Consider the following 13,880-nt stretch of genomic DNA (forward strand, 5'->3'; position numbering starts at 1 on the left):
GGCTCTAACATTATTGAGCCAACATAATTAGCCATTAAAGGTCCCATGGCATGAAATTTTCACTTTCTGAGGTTTTTTAACGTTAAAATGAGTTCCTCTGACCTTCTTAAAGGATATAGGACATGGATTTTTACCTGGGCATAATTATGTATAAAGGACATAAAAAATGCCATCTAAATCACTGCAGGGCGTCAAAAATGTGAAAATCACCACATTATTCAAGTTTTTTTATACATCAGCGTAAAACAAGGATTCGTTAATGAGCTAGGTGGTCACGTGACCCGTGACGTAACAAAAACTTTCCAAGGAGCCAGCGCTTGGGAATCTAATGTAAACAGGTTACCGAAATGGACACCAACAGTGACATTCCCGATGTTTCACAGAGATGTGAAGTTAGACCCTATCAATTCGAACCGATAGCTGGAAATTCACATGAGCATGGGTCTTGTCTTTACTCTGACGGGTCAGATGATTCTGAGAGTGAGAGTTCATTCAGCCCTCATGAAACTGAAAGTGGTCGGCTCGATAACACTTCCTGGTAAGTTAAAAACAATTCTGCTCAAAGGCTAATGATGATCTGTTGAAAGAAGTATTATTTTTGTATCATACATTGAAAGTTCATCATAGATCTAGCTAAAGTCCATTGCAAGCTAGTTTTTTTTTTGCTGTTATTTTTTGAGATTGATTGAGATACAATGCTTCCAGAGTCCGAGATGAAAACATTCAAAATTGCGAAACGAGTCAGAATTATGATAATCAATAATTGATACACCCAAAATTATAATACTAATCCTTACCTCGGCTTTCAGTCACTTAGCGCAGAGGTCTTCAATGGGGGGGGGGGGGGGGGGTGTGTCGCAAAATCGCACCGATCACTCATATCAACAAAAATATTCCTGCCCTGTCCCCTGGCCTCCGTGCAGGGATGCAAACAGCACGCCTTTCGGCGGATGCCGCCTTTTTCACGGCTGAATCGTGCAGATCCGATTTAAAAAAAAAAAAAATAGTGATATTAATTCATGAAACATGAAGTATAAGGATGAGGAAAAAAAAAACAGTTTAAATCGGGAAGCTGCGCACATTTGTGCAGCCTGGCGCACAATGATTTTTGGCTATTTTTTTTTTTTTTTTACCCCAAAACCATTAATTTTATCAGCAAAAATTTGCAATTTATTTGGAAATAAATTCCCTTTCTTGGTGGACTCCCAGGTGAAAATGATTAATATGGTACAAGAGACTTGTTTTTAATCAATTCACATTTGATGATTTCAAAAAAATCAATGCACCTTTTAATATAAACGAGCTCTACAGTATTATATTTCTGCATTTTAGCTATTCATGTCTTTGAATACTCTAATCCTTTAAAATGAAGTGCAAACCAGAAAAAAGTTCTATCATATAATTCTCTTAAGCTTTCTTCTGATGTTATCATGGTCGCAGGATGTCTTGCATATCAAGCAGGCAACATTCAAAATCACTCATCACTTCCCTTTCAACTGTTGTGTGGACTAACTAGGTTTTATCTGGACAGGATGTTGTGTAATGTAATACAGATACCATATGGTCAATCTGAAGATCGAGATGGTGATTTTGAATTAAAGAATAGGCATGTACAATGGGCATTACATATTGGAAATTTTTTTTTAAATCAAAAACTACAAGTTCATCTCGGCCTAAAAAGTTTGAGCAGACGCTCCCGCGCGGCACATGCCAGCAATTCCGTCCCCCTATGAAATGAGCAATAAGTAGGAGAGTTGTACATGCTATCATACTTAAAATTTCATCAGAAATATAGATATGATACTATGATTCTCCCCAACATGCTACATTAGATAAGCTAACCCCATTTATAAAAAGATACACACATATATGACATGTAATTGATATATATTTTTTGGGGCGCGCGCTCCCTCTCTGCCATGCCGATCCTGTAGGCTGCACTGACTCAATACAACTGAAAACTCCGGTCCGCGAGAAAAGAGATAAAAGCCCGCCCACACTGAAAGCTGATTGGGTTACTCAGCAAAATAAGCCAATCAAGATGCTCTTTGTGTGGCATGCGCTACATGAACAGGCACACAGGCAGTGTTGCCAGATTGGGTGGTTTTAAGTGCATTTTGGCAGGTTTTGAACATATTTTTGGCTGGAAAACGTCAGCAGTATCTGGCAACACTGCACACAGTCACCCTCACGCACCCCCTCGCGCGCGCACATTCTAAGATGCGTGATGCAGACCTTAATGTTGCGCGTGCACGCTCTGGCTCGCTTCTATCAATATGCAGGAGACTCCCGGAACTTCCGGGAGACTTGGGATGTCTGCGTTATAAGGTGACCACAGATCGTTAATCATAACCCCCCCGAAAAAAAAATTTCTCAACGGATTTACAGCGATCTCAAAAACGATCAGTTTGGTCTGAAAAAGTCGGAAATCCCCCAATCGGCGGAAAATTCTCATCCCTGAAGAGTCCTTACTAGAACTAGAAAATATGACCACATCACGCCTGTCTTATCCACACTGCATTGGCTCCCAATCAAATTTCGTATTGGATTATAAAATACTACTATTGACCTTTAAAGCACTAAATGGTCTTGCACCACAGTACCTGAGTGAACTTCTGCTACTCTATGACCCGCCACGCCTACTTGGATCAAAAGGTGCAGGCTATCTGCTGGTACCTCGTATAGTGAAGGCTACATCAGGGGGCAGAGCCTTTTCTTACAAAGCTCCACAGTTATGGAACAGCCTTCCAAGTAATGTTCGGGAATCAGACACAGTCTCAGCATTTAAGTCCAGGCTGAAAACATATTTGTTTAGTCAAGCCTTTTGTTAATGGTGTTTATGAGGTAAAGGTGTAGATCTGGAGGGTCCTCAGACATAGAGTGTTTTGGTAAACTGGGATGTATGGATGCTGTCAGTCCCCACTCGCCTGCTCACTCGAGTTTGTTGACGGTGTAGTGGCTGGCTGCTTTATGTCCCGGGGCTCCCTCATGCCTGTGTTACCTTCTGGCTCTCCCCTTTTAGTTATGCTGTCATAGTTAGTTGCCAGAGTCCCTGCTTGTACTCAGCGCAATATGTATACTGTTCCTACTTATTCAGGTGACATTGGGCATACCTAACCACCTGCTTTTTCTTTCCCTCCCCCCCAAAAAAAAAAAAAATCTGTCCCTCTGAGTTACATGGAGTCAACAGAAAATCTTTTGGTGGAGAGGGTGGAGACCTCGACTGGCTCTCGTAGCCTGCAGGGAATTGGCCGTCAGACATTCTGTCGCATGTCCCAGACCCGGTGAAATGTAACCGAATTGTCTTGGCCAGCCCTAAGGGTCCCATCTGCATCTCATCATTGCTGAGGAGTGTGCTCCCATCACCCAGTCAAGCATCCAGCCAGAGCAGGTCATGATATTTTTTAACCATATTAACATGCCATTGTAGTGTATTATGCCTGATATCAAGAGACTCGTTTCTGCGAGCCTACCACACAGATTTAATACTTGTGTCATTTTTAGGGCATACCTAACAACCTGTGCTTTCTTTCTCTCTCTTTCTCCCCCCCATCTGTCCCTCTGAGTTACATGTTGGTCCTGGGATTGAGATGCTGGCCTCTTCTGCCCCTCGGACTTGCTTGATCCATCCTGGTGCCCTGTGTCTGGTCGGAGTTTTATCGCATCGCTCCTGTGGAGGACGGCCCCATGAGGACAGTTGAGGGTTATATACCTAGAGGATGCTCTGGATTCTTACAGTAATGCTTTTATGGCTGAGGACTACAGTTGACTTGCTAACTTTAGGACTGCAGTTGTCATGAACAGTTTTGCACTCAAGTTTCCATCAATGAAGAGTTATAACATCAATGAAACTGTCATGTTAAAACTGTTAATGTTATAGTCATGTTGTCTGTTGTTGCCCAAATGAGGATGGGTTCCCTTTTGAGTCTGGTTCCTCTCGAGGTTTCTTCCTCATGTCGTCAGAGGGAGTTTTTCCTTGCCACCATCGCCACAGGCTTGCTCATTGGGGATAGATTAGGGACAAAATTAGCTCATGTTTTAAGTCGTTCAAATTCTGTAAAGCTGCTTTGCGCCAATGTTTATTGTTAAAAGCGCTATACAAATAAACTTGACTTGACTTAAAAAGAGAATTATTCCTTGAAATTGAGTTGTATGCATGCCAATAGTCAACGAGGCACGCAGTGGCGAGTCAGCTATAAGCCATGTACATCAAGATTGAGTGGAATAACTGTTTTATTCGATACATATTCACTGGATTTTGAGAAACAGAGCCTTTTTATGTTTTGCAAATTCGATTAATAAAAACTTCATACAAAATGTCCGACAAAAATAATTTCCACTTGGAATATAAACAAACTGCCGAAATGACAGTAGCAATTTGTGAAAAAGGCTATTATTATTATTATTATTAATAAATAATAATACCTGAAAAAAAAGATATGTTCTGAGCATCAAATGCTTTTATTCCATATTTTGTTGCTTTTTTGTATTTTTTTGGGGGGGGGGGGGGGGGGGGGGGGGGTTGTTTTCAAGTAGAGAGTTTTTATTTCGTTCTCAGTGGGTTCAGTAACATGCCCAGTGTCCAAAATCGCTCTCTACTCACTATATAGGGCACATATACAATTTGTGTATAGTAAGGATGCCATTTTGTAGTGCTATCCAAAACGATAGCGAGGATTATCGCACCCTGCAGTGCTGCATGAAAAAGTTTGTGAACCCTTTAGAATTTTCTATTTTTCTGCATAAATACACTGTGTGCACAATTATTAGGCAAGTTGTATTCCTGATGATTAATTTTATCATTGAACAAATACAGTGCTCTCAGTCAATCCAAATTGTTAATAAACCTAAAACCAGAATGATTAACAAAGGAAAGGGGAGTTTAGGCCTTCTCAGGGGAATATACAAGTGTGCAGAATTATTAGGCAACATTTAGTGTGCAGAATTATTATGCAACTAAATGAAAAGCTTAAAGTTTCCCATCTCACTTGTTTATTTTAATTTTCAGTGTAACAAATAAACAACTCAGAATTAACAAATAAACACTTCTAGCATTTCAAAAATATTCAGTGACCAATATAGCCACCCTTCTTTTCAATAACTGCCATGAGCCTTCCATCCAGTCTGTTAGTTTTTTGATTTGTTGACGATCAACTTTTTGTGCAGGAGCAACCATGGCCTCCCAAATGCTATTCAGAGTGGTGTATTGTCTTCCCTCGCTGTAAAACTCATGCTTAAGAAGGGGCCACAAGTACTCAATAGGGTTTAAGTCAGGTGAGGAAGGGGGCCATGTCACTACTTTGTCACCTTTAAGGCCTTTGTGGGCTCGCCAAGCAGTGGAGTACTTGGGTGCATGTGATGGTGCATTGTTCTGCATAACAATCATGGCCTTCTTGAATGATGCAGACTTCTTCCCATACCACTGCTTGAAGAATGTATCTTTTAGAAACTGGCAGTAGGTTTGGGAGTTGATGTTAAGTCCATCTTCAACCTGAAATGGTCAAACTAGCTCATCCTTAATAATAGCAGCCCATTCCATTACCCCTCCACCACCTTGCTGGTGTCTGAGTCAAAGTGCCCTGTGTCCATTAGTTATCCAGCTATGGGCCCATCCATCTGGTCTATCCAGAGTCACTCTCATTTCATCTGTCCATAAAACCTTTGGAAAATCTGTCTTCAGATATTTCTTGGCCCAATCCTGACATTTCAACTTGAGTCTTGTTTAGTGGTGGTCATGTTTCAGCCTTCCTTACCTTGGCCATGTCTCTGAGCACCGAACACCTTGTCCTTCTGGACACTCCAGGTCGGTTGCAGTTCTAGAATATTGTGGCACTGGAGGATAATGGGTTCCTGGTAGCTTCATGTTTAATCCTTCTCAAGTCTTTTGCGGTTAATTTGTGTCTTTTCTTCTCCACACATTTTTTGCGACCCTGTTGACTATTTGCAACAAAACGTTTGATTGTTCTGTGCTCACATTTCTATAACTTAGCTATTTCAAGAGTGCTGCATCCCTCTGATAGGCATTTTACAATTTTTGTCTTTTCAGTGTCTGTTAAATCTCTTTTTTGGCCCATTTTGCCTGAGATAAAGAAGCTGCCTAATAATTATGCACACCTTAATATAGGGTATTAATGACTTTAGGTCACACCCTCCCTCATTACACAAATAAATACCACCTGAGAATGCTTAAATCCAATTAGCATTCAAGTGTATCTAGCTTGCGGTTGGAAAACATGCATAGAAATAATGGTAGGGTCAGAGTACTCACTTGCCTAATAATTGTGCACACAGTGTATGACCTAAAACACAATCAGATTTTCACACAAGTCCTAAAAGTAGATAAAGAGAACCCAGTTCAACAAATGAGACAAAATGATTATACTTGGTCATTTATTTATTGAGGAAAATGATCCAATATTACACATCTGTGAGTGCCAAAAGTATGTGAACCTCTAGGATTAGCAGTTAATTTGAAGGTGAAATTAGAGTCAGACGTTTTCAATCAATGGGATGACAATCAGGTGTGAGTGGGCACCCTGTTTTATTTAAAGAACAGGGATCTATCAAAGTCTGATCTTCACAACATGTTTGTGGAAGTGTATCATGGCACGAACAAAGGAGATTTCTGAGGACCTCAAAAAGCGTTGTTGATGCTCATCAGGGTGGAAAAGGTTACAAAGAGTTTGGACTCCACCAATCCAGTCAGACAGATTGTGTACAAATGGAGGAAATTCAAGACCATTGTTCCCCTCCCAGCAGCACGATGGTGTAGTGATTAGCACTGTCGTCTCACAGCAAGAAGGTTCTGGGTTCAAGCCCAGCAGCCGGCAAGGGCCTTTCTGTGTGGGGTTTGCATGTTCTCCCCATGTCTGCATGGGTTTCCTCCGGGTGCACAGGTTTCCCCTACAGTCCAAACATATGCAGGTTAGGCTAACTGATGGCTCCAAATTGACTGTAGGTGTGAATGTGAATGGTTGTCTGTCTCTCTGTGACCTGGCGACTTGTCCAGGGTGTACCCCACCTCTCACCCATAGGCAGCTGGGATAGGCTCCAGCTTGCCTGCGACCCTGTAGGACAGGATAAGCGGCTACAGATAATGGATGGATCGATGGATGTTACCCTCCCCAGGAGTGGTCAACCAACAAAGATCATTCCAAGAGCAAGGCGTGTAATAGTCTGCGAGGTCACAAAGGACCCCAGGGTAACTTCGAAGCAACTGAAGGCCTCCCTCACATTTGGCTAATATTAAATGTTCAAGTCAAGAGAACACTGAACAACAATGTTCAGTTGCATGGAGAAAGCCACTGCTCTCCAAAAAGAACATTGCTGCTCATCTGCAGTTTGCTAAAGATATGGACAAACCAGAAGGCTATTGGAAAAATGTTTTGTGTACAGATGAGACCAAAATAGAACTTTTTGGTTTAAATGAGAAGCGTTATGTTTGGAGAAAGGAAAATGCTGCATTCCAGCATAAGAACCTTATCCCATCTGTGAAACATGGTGGTGGTAGTATCATAGTTTGGGCCTGTTTTGCTGCATCTGGGCCAGGATGGATTGCCATCATTGATGGAACAACAAATTCTGAATTATACCAGCAAATTCTAAAGGAAAATGTCAGGACATCTGTCCATGAACTGAATCTCAAGAGAAGGTGGGTCATACAGCAAGACAACGACCCTAAGCACACAAGTCATTCTACCAAAGAATGGTTAAAGAAGAAAAGTTAATGTTTTGGAATGGCCAAGTCAAAGTCCGGACCTTAATCCAATCGAAACGTTGTGGAAGGACCTGAAGCGAGCAGTTCATGTGAGGAAACCCACCAACATCCCAGAGTTGAAGCTGTTCTGTATGGAGGAATGGGCTAAAATTCCTCCAAGCCAGTGTGTAGGACTGATAAACAATTATCGGAAATGTTTAGTTGCAGTTATTGCTGCACAAGGGGGTCACACCAGATACTGAAAGCAAAGGTTCACATACTTTTGCCACTCACAGATATGCAATATTGGATCATTTTCCTCAATAAATAAATGACCAAGTATAATATTTTTGTCTCATTTGTTTAACTGGGGTTTCTTTATCTACTTTTAGGACTTGTATGAAAATCTGATGTTTTAGGTCATTTATGCAGAAATATAGAACATTCTAAAGGGCTCACAAACTTTCAAGCACGTGTTTATATATCCTATTAAAACCCAGTTCCACTTCAGGAGCAGCTAGCTAAGCATTACTGAGAGGATTAGCAGATTTGGCAGGGTTTGTGTTGGATTTTGCAGGCTACAGGTTTACACTATAGTTTTATAGTTTCAACAAAGTAATGTTGAAATAAACCCGAACAGGGTCTAAGGTTAATGTTGAGTAAAGACACCTTTCATCTACCAGAAAATTCTGAGCTGAAACTCAACAGTAACAGAGTAACACCACACAAACAGCTCACTATCCTTCTTGGACAAAAGGTACGATCTTAAATGGACATGTAGTGCACTATATAGAGAGCAAAACTCCTCTAATACACACCCTATGCAGTGCATTTAAATAGGGAGTATGGATCCATTCGGGATTCAACCAAAGTTAATTCTCCTTTCACGTCACACTGACTTTAGCTTGCTAAACCAGGCTAGCAAGCTACTCTGGACACAATTCAAGGACTGAACCAGCCAAAGTGACTGAGGAAGAAAAACAGACTTGGGGGGAGTTAATCTTACCGTAAAACAAAATGAGTATAGGAGTAGTTTTCTTTCTCAAGTCATCTGTCTTCATCCTCTGGACTTTACAAATATGTAACAAAACAAACCCTTAAGTGAAGGAAATCACACCGTAACAGAATTTGGTCTTATTTCTTAAGCGCCGACTTGAAACTGTAAAATTATTGCTCCATCAAGCAGCGATGACAAACATACTTCAATCCACACAGCACCGAATAAACCGCTCAGAAAGTCCGGCTTTCCTTTTTAAGGCTGTGTTAAATGCCCTCTGTGTCGTGGTGAGCGCTCACAAATTTCTATGCGCCTTTACTAGAGAATAGCAGTAATGCAGTAATTACCGTATTTACTCATGAAACCTGAGAACCAGTGGGTGTGGCAAACAGACAATGTCAATCATTTGCTGCATCAGCCAATCATATATTGCTAAGATTACAAACGTTAAAATCTAAGAAAAGTTGTCAGGAAAGGTAAATAAAGGAACAACTAAATAAGGGAACAATAATAAATAATTTATAAACAAACACTTCCCAGGATTTTTGTGCCTTTTTTATGCTGAGGAGAAAAACAAAGTAACCATGGAGCAGAACAAAAGTAAGTTAAGGGCTTTTCGACCAACAGAGAACGGATTTTATTCTTGTTCCTACACCAAATGTTGAGCCGTTCAGAGTATTTCGACCCAAAATAAAATGGTTCAGAACCTGAAAAGTTGGTTCTCAGCTGGATATGAAATAGACCCGATTTTCCTGCGAACCGTGACAACATCTGTGGGCGTGTCACTAGTCTGGAGAGGGAAGCAGAGCTGTCCGTCATCCTGATATGTCATTCATGCACAATGTCAAGTTTGTGTGCGCTGTTTATTGAGTGTGTTTTGTGTTTGGTGCATTGGTTGAACTGTGCCGTGCATGAGACTTTGAGCACAGAGGCTAATGGTGCATGTTTAGCTAACTTAGAGGTTTGCGGAGCGAGGTGTGTAATGTTCAGAGCAACATTACAAAATTTTGTAATTGTTTACAGCCATGTTATGTTAATTTTTTTGTTTTCTTTAGTTTGAATGGTACTCAGTGTACAGTTTATGCTGTTTGATGTCAGGTGTTTGATGCTATCAGAGGAATAAAATGCATCTGATTCTGCACCCATCAGAGACTCTCTGCTGTTCTAAATACCAAGGGCTGCTACAGTGTTAATAAATAATTATTTAAAAAAAAGGCAAATTAGAAAGAAGTGCTGGATAAAACTCCTCTGTCTTATGTAAAGATACACATTTCGTTGTCTGGTAGTCAGGTGTTTGAGATATGTTGCCTTGCACTTATGATTGGATTCTCTGTAGTGGTACACGTACGTCGTATGTATGTACAGACCAGTGGCGGCTGGTAGTCTTTCAAACAGGGGAGGCTGGTCGGTTACGACATTTCCAGATTTTAAAAGAAAAAACACATCAATTTTGCCCATACTCTTGCCTCTGATCTGGCTGATTGTTGGCAGCGTCACAAACTGTGAAATAACAGGTTCTTTTGGCCCATTAGCCTACTGTCCAATATACATGATGGTGGTGTTGGGGGGGGGGTATATTTTAACATTTTATATTTTAAAATTGTGGCATGTTGTTTAAAAATTGATCATTATTGAAAGCAGCTCTTTGTCAGAAACCTCAGCAGTAGAGCTGGCTGCCACACATTTCATTCAATGACACTTTCCCTATATTTTACTTATTTTGACTGAGAAATGTTTTATTGACAATTTTGATAACCCTTCACTTTTAATCCAGGTCTGTAGTGTGAAATGTTCTTGGCTGTGTTTTTGTTTAAAAATGTTTTCCAAATTGTAGCTGTGTTTAATTCATATCCAGAAAAATATATATTCCAATATAATATACTCAGCATAAACATTTTAAATAGATTCTATATTTTTGGTCCATCCATGACATATTACTAAAGTAGCCTATTTACTGTTGTTGATGTGGGTCACTTGCTGTTAGCCAATTCACTTTCTCGTACCAGGAGAGCTGAAAGGAACGAGTATTATTCCCTACCTTTTTCACCAAGTCAATTTGAGGCGTTGGTCTACCCTGCTCTTTAATTTTAATTTTTTCCTCGAAAGGAAGACTGGCAAATGGCTTCGCCAAAATTAAATCAGCAATACTTGGCATCCGTGCGCAGCTTTCTTGCTAGCTGACTAGCCCCCTCAAGTTCAAGTTCAGTCACTCAAACGAAATTTCTGGAACTAAGATAGCAAACTTGACAACACTATATTTACATTTTATTTACAATGACATATACATTATATACAAACTAAAAAAGCTGGTAGAAACCGTATGTAATGAATGAAATCGAAATGTAAGCTGATCTCTTACAATACACCACAGCACTTGCGAATCCGCATGGGACTGAACTGAAATTCACTGCTGCCTGTCTATAGTTGAAACGAGCTGTCAATCAAAGAAAATATCCAGCCGCTTTCACCAATCACCAGTCTCCTTGCGGAAACTGCCATGTCCCTCCCATGTGAGGCTCGGAGTCCGTAGGCGGGCATTTTCGCAGTATTTGTCCAATAACCGTCTTGCATTTTGAGATTGAAAAGCACATCGCTCCCAAATGCCATTGAAGTCCACTGAGGCTGGGAGTCCGTGAGAGTCCGTGGGCGGGCATTTTCGCAGTACTTGTCCAATAACCGTCTTGCATTTTGAGATTGAAAAGCGCATAGCTCCCAAATGCCATTGAAGTGCACTGAGGCTGCGCTGCATCGCGCTGTCACGAGGGGGAAAAACTCACACACACATTAAAGTTATAAGGGCATTTTTAGAGGAGGCTGAGCCTCCCTCGTTGTCTTAGAGCAATCACCCGTGGTACAGACATCATACGATCAAAAATCAAGTCGATGCTTTACCATAGTATGGAGCTCCGCTATGATGAAATTACAAGCAGGTCTGGCAGGGGGCAGTGTTGGACCAAAAGTCATCGTGATACTCATATCATCTCTAGCCACTTTATCCTGTTCTACAGGGTCGCAGGAGCCTATCCCAGCTGACTACGGGCGAAAGGCGGGGTACACCCTGGACAAGTCGCCAGGTCATCACAGGGCTGACACATAGACAACCATTCAGATTCACTTTAGAGTCACCAGTTAACCTAACCTGCATGTCTTTGGACTGTGGGGGAAACCGGAGCACCTGGAGGAAACCCACGCGGACAACATGCAAACTCTGCACAGAAAGGCCCTCGCCAGCCATGGGGCTCGAACCTGGACCTTCTTACTGTGAGGCGACAGCGCTAACCACTACACCACCGTGCCGCCCCATCATGATACTCTGCCTTGTATATCCATCCATTATCTGTAGCCGCTTATCCTGTTCTACAGGGTCGCGGGCAAGCTGGAACCTATCCTAGCTAACTATAGGGAGGGAAAGTAATCTCATCGCCCCCTACTGGATGCGTTCCAACCTCTATGGCAAAATGAATGGGAATATCTTTTCAAAAAATTACATTTCGGGTTACACTTCAAAGTTCAGACAATGGCTTCCATACAGTATGTTGTGCATGTCAGGTAGCTCTATCGATCCTGGTGATCATACTTTATTTTTTCCACCAATTTTAATTGTTTTGAATGTTTTTTAATAAGCTGATCAAAGACTACACGGACCTGGCGTCGTGTATGTGACGTCACCGCAAGTCTAGCGCCTTTCCAAATCTGTAGCAGGTAGCGGCCGGCGAGTAGCCTACATCAACATGCCGATTTGTATAGCGTGGTTGGCGGAGTATTTCTGTACCAATAAGAAATGCATCCCTCATAGGGATAACCATTACAGATCAGGGCATGTAGTCAACTATTCACAGGGAGAGCTGTCAGCACTCGTAAGGGCTAAAGGCCTCTGCATGCTCTTGCGACAAGGCTTTCGCAGACAGCTTTTCGCAGACAGTTGTAATTTATCGTTGAGCGGGGAGTAATAGGCGTGCGCGATGTTATTCACCGCTACAACGCAGGGGGGTGCGAAGTCGCGAAATCGCTAGGAGTAGTTGGTGGGTGTGGTTAGTGGAGTGTTTATCCTCTGGTTACTTATAATGACTAGAACTGGAGTCGTATAGATGTACGTACTTCCTCACTTCCTCGATCAACCGCTCTTCGTGCTGCTCCATCTTCGCTCGTGTTTTTAAAAATGGCGGTCGTGAAAACAAACCAAACCGGGAAAGTAGGGAAGCGGAAGTGCGTGTACAGCGGATGTAGAGTGGACCAATCAGAGCCCTCTTGTCTGCGACGCTGTCTGCGAGGCTTCTGCGGTGGTCACAATTTTTGGGAGGTGCGCGCAGAGCGTCTGCGAAGGTGGGGGGGGCTACGCAGACGCTATCTGCAACACCATCTGCGAGGACTGCGTTGTCAGCATAAATTGGCCTTAAGCCTACTGCTGACGCAGTATGAGCGACTCTGACTAGACAGTTTGGTTGTAGTCTGTTTCTGAGAGGTTAGGTGGAATTTCGATCTTTTAAAAGACAGCGAAATTTCACCTGATACTTTCACAGTTAGTAGATAATCCCAACATATACGACATATTTTTTGGGGGTGTACAAGTTTCACGTCATAACTTCGTGGGATTTTTTTTTAAATCGGGTCTATGGGATTTTCAATAGTATGGCTCTCGGCTTAGGAACGCTACCACTAGGATCGCTGTGTTTCACTTTCCCTCCCTATGGGCGAGATACAACTTGGACAAGTCGCCAGGTTATCGCAGCTGGGCTGACCCAGAAACAAGCAACCATTCACATCTACAGTCAATTTAGAGCCCCCAGTTAACCTAACCTGCATGTTTTTGGACTGTGGGGGAAAACAGAGCACCTGGAGGAAACCCACACAGACACGGGGAGAACATGCAAACTCCGCACAGAAAGACCCTCGCCAGCCACTGGGCTCGAACCCAAGACCTGCTTGACATGAGGCAACAGTGCTAACCACTACACCACCATGCCACCCTGCCTTGTATAGTGTATGGTAGAATATCATATAGTGACAATAACTGAGACATAATTCACACTAATTATGGTAAGCTGTAATGGTTACTGTAAAATAAGTTGGTATACATTTTTTGGTCATATTCATACAAATAGGTCCATTAATTAATTTATTTATCTATCTTTTTAAATTCATTCATTGATTCATTAATTCATTCATTCACCTCTACTAAGTGCTTTA

The 13,880-nt window shown here is 41.8% G+C and overlaps 1 protein-coding gene across 1 annotated transcript in view; it reads right to left on the reverse strand.

The window, feature by feature from the left end:
- Positions 1-8,995, reverse strand: part of rfng (RFNG O-fucosylpeptide 3-beta-N-acetylglucosaminyltransferase) — a 48,745-nt gene extending 39,750 nt beyond the window's left edge. The window contains exon 1 of the mRNA XM_060939442.1: positions 8,703-8,995. The gene's annotated coding sequence lies outside the window, so the exon portion shown is untranslated. The remainder of the gene's footprint in view (positions 1-8,702) is intronic.
- Positions 8,996-13,880: the final 4,885 nt, after the last annotated feature.

This window comes from Neoarius graeffei, chromosome 14, assembly GCF_027579695.1.
Source record: "Neoarius graeffei isolate fNeoGra1 chromosome 14, fNeoGra1.pri, whole genome shotgun sequence".
Lineage (NCBI taxonomy): Eukaryota > Metazoa > Chordata > Actinopteri > Siluriformes > Ariidae > Neoarius > Neoarius graeffei.